At 40.9% G+C, this 8,614-nt stretch overlaps 1 protein-coding gene across 1 annotated transcript in view; it reads right to left on the bottom strand.

The window, feature by feature from the left end:
• Positions 1 to 8,134, bottom strand: part of LOC146490346 (uncharacterized) — a 52,927-nt gene extending 44,793 nt beyond the window's left edge. The window contains exons 1-2 of the mRNA XM_085153294.1: positions 6,253 to 8,134; positions 6,164 to 6,189 (exon numbers count right to left, since the gene is read on the bottom strand). The gene's annotated coding sequence lies outside the window, so the exon portion shown is untranslated. The remainder of the gene's footprint in view (positions 1 to 6,163; positions 6,190 to 6,252) is intronic.
• Between the last annotated feature and the right edge of the window lie 480 nt (positions 8,135 to 8,614).

Below are 8,614 nucleotides of genomic sequence, written 5' to 3' on the forward strand. Positions count from 1 at the left end.
AGCTTGCAGGTCAAAGGTCAGCTGCCGCACTGTATATAACAATTCAACAGTAGACAGTGTAAAGGAATGTATTTTACTTATGTATTAATCAAATTATTCTATTGTATGATACCTTGGTGCCACTGGATTTTAACATGTCTCACAGTCATACTGTAAGACAAATGGTGGGGGTGTAGTAAGGAAGTTGGGGGAAGCAGACAACTCCACAGGAAGAATCTTTTGTCTCGTCTCTGACTCTGGGAGGTAGCAAGAGAGTGTGAACCTTAATGATAAGGATTTTGAAAGGGACTCAGGCGCAGGCCAGGTTTTTCTGTTATGTGAAAGACGCTGCGTTTATTTACAGTGAGCACAATCACCAAGTGGCTATATACAATGTGCAGGGGAAAGGGGTCCGTGGGGAAACAGGGTTAGGGGAAAAGGTGCTCCACACTCTTTGTACAACCACTCCTCTCCGGTTCCAGAAACAATCTACACACAAGAGGTCAGGTTAGCGGATAATCACAAAAGCTTTAAAGATTCAGGTTTGCAGATACACAAGTTGACTGACGCTGATAGCTCAACGATCCAGCGCAGACTAACGTAGACCCGCCATCTTAAGTAGTGCAGCAATCAGCTGGGATCGGCGGCCGGTGCGGTGATGAGAGCAGGTGTGTGGGCCAGCAGGAGGAGCCCGCAATGAGCATCGCCGCGGCGAGAGGGGGAGCGAGAGGGGGAGAGGGAGGAGCAAAAGAAAACCACAAACATATTGCCTAATAGAGGGTCGACCAGCGAGGCACAGGCACCATGACACTTAAGGTGTGAAACAGCTGTACTGCCTTTTGTTCCTGTGGACGGTGTTTAAGTGAGAGCCATGCTAAGCTCAGGGAGACTCTGCCGTCTGCCCCGCGGTCATGCAGGCTCTCCACAAGCTTGGTTTTCTGTTCTTTGTGTTTGATTAAAGAATGTTAGCTGCCGCTCGTCTGCAGGCTTTATTTAAATGGAAAACTTCCACAACACTGGGAATTATAATTATTGTAATTATATATGTAAATACATATACTGTGAAAATATACATTCATATTTTACTGTAACTCTTTTTAATGAACTCAATTTCTGCCTCATACTGCAAGTGTTAGCCTCCACCTTTATCATGACTGTGGTGCATGCACTGATCTCATTAATGATGCCACTGATTAATGAGCTCTTTCAGTTTCCAAATCACTGACTTTATTCCTGTTGAACAAGAGTTTAAACATGGCTTAATTTATTCAACAATAAAATGCAATGCAACATTAGAAAGCCATCACTTTGTGAACAACTTGATAAAGAAAGAAATGTAAAGTATTTTTTCCCAGTACTTTAAAATTAAAAATGCCTCCACAGACTATACAGGTTTGCTCAGGGAACGTCTCTGGTACAATGCACGGTACACGTTTTATCATCTAATATTTAACCTATGAATGCTGAAATTAACATGATTGTGTATAACTGTTGTTTGGAGTGAATGCTTTTTATTGTTTTTATCTTGTGTGTGTGATTTACTTTCAACAGAATGGTCTTAAAAGAGATCTGGATCTCTGTATAAATACAGCTTAATACTCCCAAAGTAAAATGTCTTTCTTAAATGTTTATTTGAGAACGAGGAACCCTTAATACTCACGTTATAAAAGCACCAAGCTGTTCTTTGTCGTTTATATGGTCCTTGACAGTGGCGGTCCTAGCCTGTTTGGCGCCCCGGGCGAACACTCCCTCTGGGAGGATTATACATTAACATAGAACTGTTGTCAGAACCACACTGAATTTCACCAGAGAAACACACACATATGAAGAGAGAGAGAGTATGCATTGTATGCAAACAGCTACCAAACAGCCATCATAATTCATCATACAATGAGAACAGGACAAAACAACAACTGACAACAACTAATTAATATTAAAATCTGTAACATAATGTATTGTTTGGAGTTTAGTCTGTTACTGTTACTATTTTTACCATTTCTTCTTGGAGCAACTGTAATCCACATAATTTCCTTAGGGATTAAGGTGGCCATCGGCCCCTCACCAGAGGGGCAGCCTTGCTTCTGTCAGTCTGCCCCAGGGCAGCTGTGGCTACACCTGTAGCTGCCTCCACCAGTGTGTGAATGAATAGTGGCATTGTAAAGCGCTTTGAAAAGCGCTATATAAATGCAATCCATTATTATTATTAATAATAATAATAAAGTATTCTGATTCAAACAAACATCTGTGCAAATTATAAGTCTGTATCATGATGTCTGGTGTTTTCGTGTTTGTTGGTTTGTTTTATTTTGCGAGTTGGTTATTAGATGCTGCTCCAGCCAGCCGGAGACTCCCCCGCCGCCCCGCCCTCTCCTCCCTGTGCAGCAAGCAGCAGGCGCACCTCGCAAACGGAGGGCGCCGCGATCTCCTATCGGGGGCTCAGCCTGACCAGAGTCTCTTTTTTTATTCCTTATTGTGTTGTACATTTCATTGTTTTTCTTATGCTACCTGTTCTGACCTGTCTCCCCAATGTGATGTTGTGTACGGTTGGAGAAGGTCCCATTTTGCTGCAGGCAACTGCAAGTGACAAATAAAGGCTTCATTCATCATCACCATCATCAACTGAACCTCTGAATGTCCACCTGTGGACTCAACCTGACCAGCTGTTAGAGGTACCGTGCTTGTTGGGTCTGTGCTTCCACAGGCCCTGCTGGTTTAGAAACTTCCTGTTAATGAAGCAAGACGAACAGCTTTTACTTGCTAGCAAGGGAGGCTGGTCAGAACCAGGCTCTTGGAGCTGAACGTTCCTCACCTGTCTCCCAGCCAGCATCAAATAACACAGCTAACTCTGACATCACAGCATGTAGCCCCGCTGATGTTAGTTTATGAAAATGTTAAAAACTGTAAGACTCAGCACTGAGCCCTGTTAGAACAACCTACGACCTTGAAAATCGTGTTTAAAATGCTGTCTGTAAACACATCAGTGCAGATATTAACAAGTTGATTTATGAAACTGAGTTAAAAGAATTGAGACAGGGTAATTAAAATGATACTATTAATTCTGTTATTTCTTATGTCACTACCCTCTGCCAAGGCAAAGAGGGCAGTGACATAAGGTAACAATACATCCCTCCCAGTGCTTGAAACATCAAAAGGCTCCTTCTTTTTGGCTTTAAGTCTGTTTGACCCAAGGTATCTATTGAGTTCCAACTTAAAAGTCAGGTCATTCAATTCCTCAAGATCTTTTAAATAGATCATCAGTTTTAGATATGAAGTCTTTGTATTTGGCCTGAGAAGATGCAGATGAATAAAGGTTACATGTTAAGTTTATAACATGGAAAAGTTTCTTTAATACTGATTTTAGCATCTTTGCATTCAACGTCTTGCATCAGTTGTCATGATCCAGCTGTGTGCAGGGCAGAATTGGACCCAAACGCAAAGTCACTGGAAACAGGATTGAACTAAAAATGGCAGCTTTTATTGCCAAACAGAAAACAGAGCAAGTAAGAAACACAGAGACCAACAACAAGGAGACACAGAGGGCAGCTACTAAATAATCAGAAAACTAAACAGAATACAAGAAACCCAAACTAAGACCCTAGACTATAGAATAAACTAGGGCAACAAAGAAAACAAAGAAAATACAAAACTCTGAGACACAAGAAACTCAAAACTCGGTCACTGACCCAGGACCGTGAAGTCAGTAAGAAGTAATCGCCTCAGTTTTTTCTTTTCTTGTGTAAGCTACTAAAATAAGAAGTGTTTCCCCTTCTTTAATCCATCTAGTTCTGGATCAGGTTTAGACTGGAAAAAAGTCAGCCCTGACATTTTTGGTCCAGGTGACCCACAATGGTCAATCGACTGCCCACCAGTTGTGAAGGCAATGCTGAAGCTGAATAGTACATGCAGACACGGTTATCCTTCCATCCATTTCCTTACCACTGTCATTCCTCACTCTGTTGACTGCTCTTTCACCTCTTGCACTTCTCCACAGCTGGTGCTACCAGTAGCAGCCTGACTAGTGATGACTAACCTGTGATTGTGACTTGTTCCTCTTTGTGTTGCTGCTGCTAACATGTTGGCTAATGTAACAAAGTTTGCAACATCTAATTCAAGTTTTGTTTTATATTTATCTCTTTGCTTTTCCGCTCCACCTTTTCCTTCAAAACCACTTCTTCCATACTGAACTCTGAACACAGGCATGGTAAGGGAGGGGCTGGTTGCTGGCTGGAGATTTGTCTGGGCAATTCAGTTTTAGTAATGGAAATGAATGATCATGGGCTAATATCATGCTTGCAGGGCTGGTGTGCAGAAGCCCTTCAAGCTGGTCTGTAGCCTTTATGATTATATCGACACAGAAAAAACAAATGTCAGATTACAAATGTCAGATTACTATTACTATTATTATTGCAGTGTTGATGTCAGTCTACCAAAAGCTCTTCTTGCTTTCTTCGCACACATATTATCTCCTTTGGCTTGTAAGCTGTCTTTGATGTGATAATTTAATAAAATGTTATCACAGAATTTACTAATTTCTTGTAACAATAAAGCTTTCTTGGTGTTTTTTTTTAAACATTTTTTACTTAACTATATTGAAAATGGATCATTTTTTTATTTCAGAAATTCCCATTTATTACAGATAGTATCCAATTACACATTTTAGGCCTAAAAATAAAAGGATAAAACATAATTCTCCAAATAAATTTACTAATGTTTGTTTTGTTGCACAATTTATTATGAAACCACAAAATACTTTATCTTGATGCTTGTGACTCTTCTGCTCCTCCATATTTATATATGTGAGATTTTTAAGACCAAATGTAAAAATAAGGACCAGACTTACCTTTAACTGCTCAAGTCTGCATCTGAATCTTGCCTTAGACCAACTTCAGGGATTAACTCAGTTATGTAGTTTTCGGTAAGACAAAAAATGCTTTCCACTGTAACTTTGTTAGCTGCAATTAAATATTAAATCTCAGTTATGGAGAGGTACAAAATCTGAAATTGCTGCAGAAATCAACTTCATGAAAAAAAAAGTGAAATGAGTATGGCTATTTAATTTAAATGCCACTGTGCCTTTGTGTGATAAAATGTGTGTGATGACTTGTGTTGCAAAATCAGTTTTACCCCGGTTCTTTTTATTCCTCGAGCATCCAGAGACGGCACCGGACTCAGTAGTTATTTCACAAAACCTTTATTCATCTTCATTTAAGCATGCACTTCTAGAAGGGAAGACGAGGCCGGTGTGTCCCTCTGCAAGATCTTCACCCCTTTGTTAGTTACAGCCAGCTTTATAGAGGCGACCCCATCATAAACCCCCCCACGGTGTGCTGCAAACTCTGTGTCTGTGTCTGTGTGAGTGCTCGTGTGTGACTGTGTACGCATACCTGTGTGTATGTGTGTGCACGTGAGTGAGTGTGCGTTAAAACACTGTGGGTGTAGGTGACTCCCTAGAGGTCATAAAACCATCTCCCTTCCAGACCACAGTTGTCCAGGTCAAATGTTGAGACCTTTCACAGTTCAACTGGGGGAGGGGTCTCCTACAATCTACTCCTAAGTTCATGACAATCAGGCCTTTATCACATTGAGGGCAGTGTCAGTGTGTCTACAATAACTCTACATTCTATGTTAACACATTTCTAAACTCTAAAATAAGCTAAACATTTCTACAGCTGAGGGTAACTCTATCAGATGGAAGCAAATCCTATTTTTATAATGGGTCCATCTGATGATTATTTATTCATCTTGTAGCCGTCCAACACTAGAAATGATTAAAACCATTACAAATACACAAAGAAAATGGTGATCACAGTTGTGGAGAATCGTGAAATACTCGTGTGAATTGTGTTGTTGTGGTTGTTCTTCAGTTTATTTCATATAAAGATGAATAATGAAGAAAAACATTCTAGATTTTTGCATTTTTATTGTTAAAAACTGCTCACGATGTTGCTCAGTCACATTTCCATAACAGATGGTGTCAGATCTTCATGCAGTGTCGGTGAGACGATCAACAACAGATCAGACAAAACACTCAAGCGGACACTCCTCTGTAGAAGGAAACATGGAAAGTGTAAGGTAATCAGTGCACAACATCAGTTTGTATTTCAGGCTGTTTTTATATAGAACTTTTAGGAAGATGAAGAATATTTTCAGGAAGGATGCCGTCTGCACGCAGAGCTGGTTGAACCTCAGCGCTGAGGTCCAGACTACGTCCTGTGATGTAAATCTGCTGCTGTAACTTCACAGTTTACTGAACACAGCTAAATGCAACGTTACCATATAACCTGTTTTCAACAAAGGTTTCACTCCGTCCGGTGTTGATGGAATGATTCAGGCCGTACTCGTCAGGCTTCCCATCGACCACACGCATTTCAGTCACAAACCCCGTGACTGACAAAAAGGGAAACAGCAGAAGAAAAGATGAGAAAAATACTGGATGATGATGATGGAGGATTAACCGTGGTGGTTAAACTGCTTCCTGTCTTTGTGGGCGTACTCACAGGGAAGTTTCCAGGCACGTCAGTCTTGGTGGCTAAAGTCTCCATTTTCCAACATGTATCGCTACAGGTGCAAAGACATAACATTAATCATCAGTGTAAATATTTTAATGCTGTCCAAATGGTGTTTGCTTTGTCTGTCGTCTCGCACGCAGAGGAAATGAGGACGCCACCTTCAAACCCATCTTCAGTTGGCTCAACCATGGCCGGACTTCCTGTTGGCTTTGTGACAGCAAACCACTTGAAATTAGAGCAAACTCCAGTCAAGCACCACTTAAGCAGAAACCATGAAGGAGCACAGTACGACTCCCAGAAGGGCGCCAAGTGAAGCCATAGCTGCTGAAGAGTGAAGAACTGATGATGGGGGAGATCACAGATGAAGATCTGCTGCCTGGTGACTCTTTATATAGAAGAGTGAGATGATCTCCACACCAACAGCTGCACGTATACAAACCCCAGGTGCTGGGATGGCTTTGAACATGTGACATTTTCTGCAAACACATGGACAGTTTCATAACCACAAAGATTATTCCTGCAGCAGCAGACTTGTATCCACTGTGTGAGAATCAGACAGTTCTTAGAAAATGTAGTTTCTCTTTTAAGGTTTTAACATCTCTTTTACCCCCATTTGTCTAAAAACTACTTGAAAGCCCTTCATGTAAGAGGTTTATTATCTGTGCAGGATGGAGCATCCTCAGAGTGAAAGCTTTGTTCACACAGTTTTTTTCCAAAGCTGACTGATTAGGAATCTCAAAGTTGGCTTTCCTCATAAGTAATACATGGTCTCAGTCAGGCTGGACATGATCACTCCTACAGGAAGTAAATGTACTATGATTTTATTTCACCTGTGAAATGATGAAAAACAGCAGAATAGCTCACGCTAACAAACAGGTGTTGAAATGTTTCATTTTCTGCTGTTTCACAGGTCAAAAAGGGCGTTGAGCCAAACTGAAGCTGAACTGCTGTTCAGACACCACTAGTGATGCTGAGGAGACGTCCAGTTTAAACAGACCTTTATTCCTGGAAAACAAACACATGAAATGATGCTGTTAAAGAAGAACATTTTATCGCACTAATGAATCAAGCATCTGTGTGTTTGTCTGTCTGTCTGTCTGTCAACAGTTCCTCTGATCTACTTCAGACTTGGTGGGGATTTTGTTTTTGCAGCGGTCTAAGTCTATCACCGTGTTGCTTTGTCTGCTGTAAATCTGCCTGTACAAAGGGAAACACGCATGTTTTTAGATGCAAATTCACAACATGGCTGCATTTTTTGGTCATCTTGTATTTTATATTCATTTAATTCTATTATTTTTTAATCTTTACAAGTGTGTAGATACAAAGGCTTGATTAAAACAAAGGTCTCAGCTGTGCTGTTTGGGATGCACTCATATTTGTTTCAAAATGTAATAAATCAAAGTATTTTAGGCTTTTCATCCTTTTTGTTTGGTTATAACAGCAGGTGGATAACAGCATGCAAGTGATGAATCTAATTTTGTGATATTATGAGCATTGTTAATAAAGACAGAGCAGAGATAGTAAAAAGGAAACAGGGACGTGAGATTTTCAGAACAAAAGCTCCTCAGTGAGACGATCACCTGGACACAAGGTCAGGCAGCTGGGACTCATCTAGAGAGGAAAATGGAAAAGTGATCTGTGCAGAACATCACTGTTGATTGCAGTTATTTACATCAAACTTCTTCTCTGAGATAAGAGCACCATTTCTGGGAAAGATGACAGTATTTCCAGGCTGGATGCTGGTTTGCAGGGAGAACTGAATGAAACTCTCCTGCACCTCAGCGCTGAGGTCCACACCTGTGAAAACAGATGAAGTCAATCTGCTGCAGCACGTAGAGCTTTACTGATCAGCAGAACAGGTTCAAAGATTTAGCGTAGAATCAGAGATAAATGCCACATCACCATAGAGTTTGTTAACAACAGCTTTCTTTCCCCTTTGTCTCGATGGACTGAATCAGGGATACTCGTCATACTTCACCTCAACCACGTCACTGAGATACTCCAGCCTGACAAAGCAGCAGAAATGATGAAAGCAGAAACAGCAAACACACCAGATGGTTCAGTTGTGTTTTTCTCTCTGTGTGTGCGCTCACGCCCACTTGTGTATGTGAACTTTCCACGTACCT

Source organism: Neolamprologus multifasciatus, unplaced genomic scaffold, assembly GCF_963576455.1.
Source record: "Neolamprologus multifasciatus unplaced genomic scaffold, fNeoMul1.2 scaffold_5, whole genome shotgun sequence".
Classification (NCBI taxonomy): Eukaryota; Metazoa; Chordata; class Actinopteri; order Cichliformes; family Cichlidae; genus Neolamprologus; species Neolamprologus multifasciatus.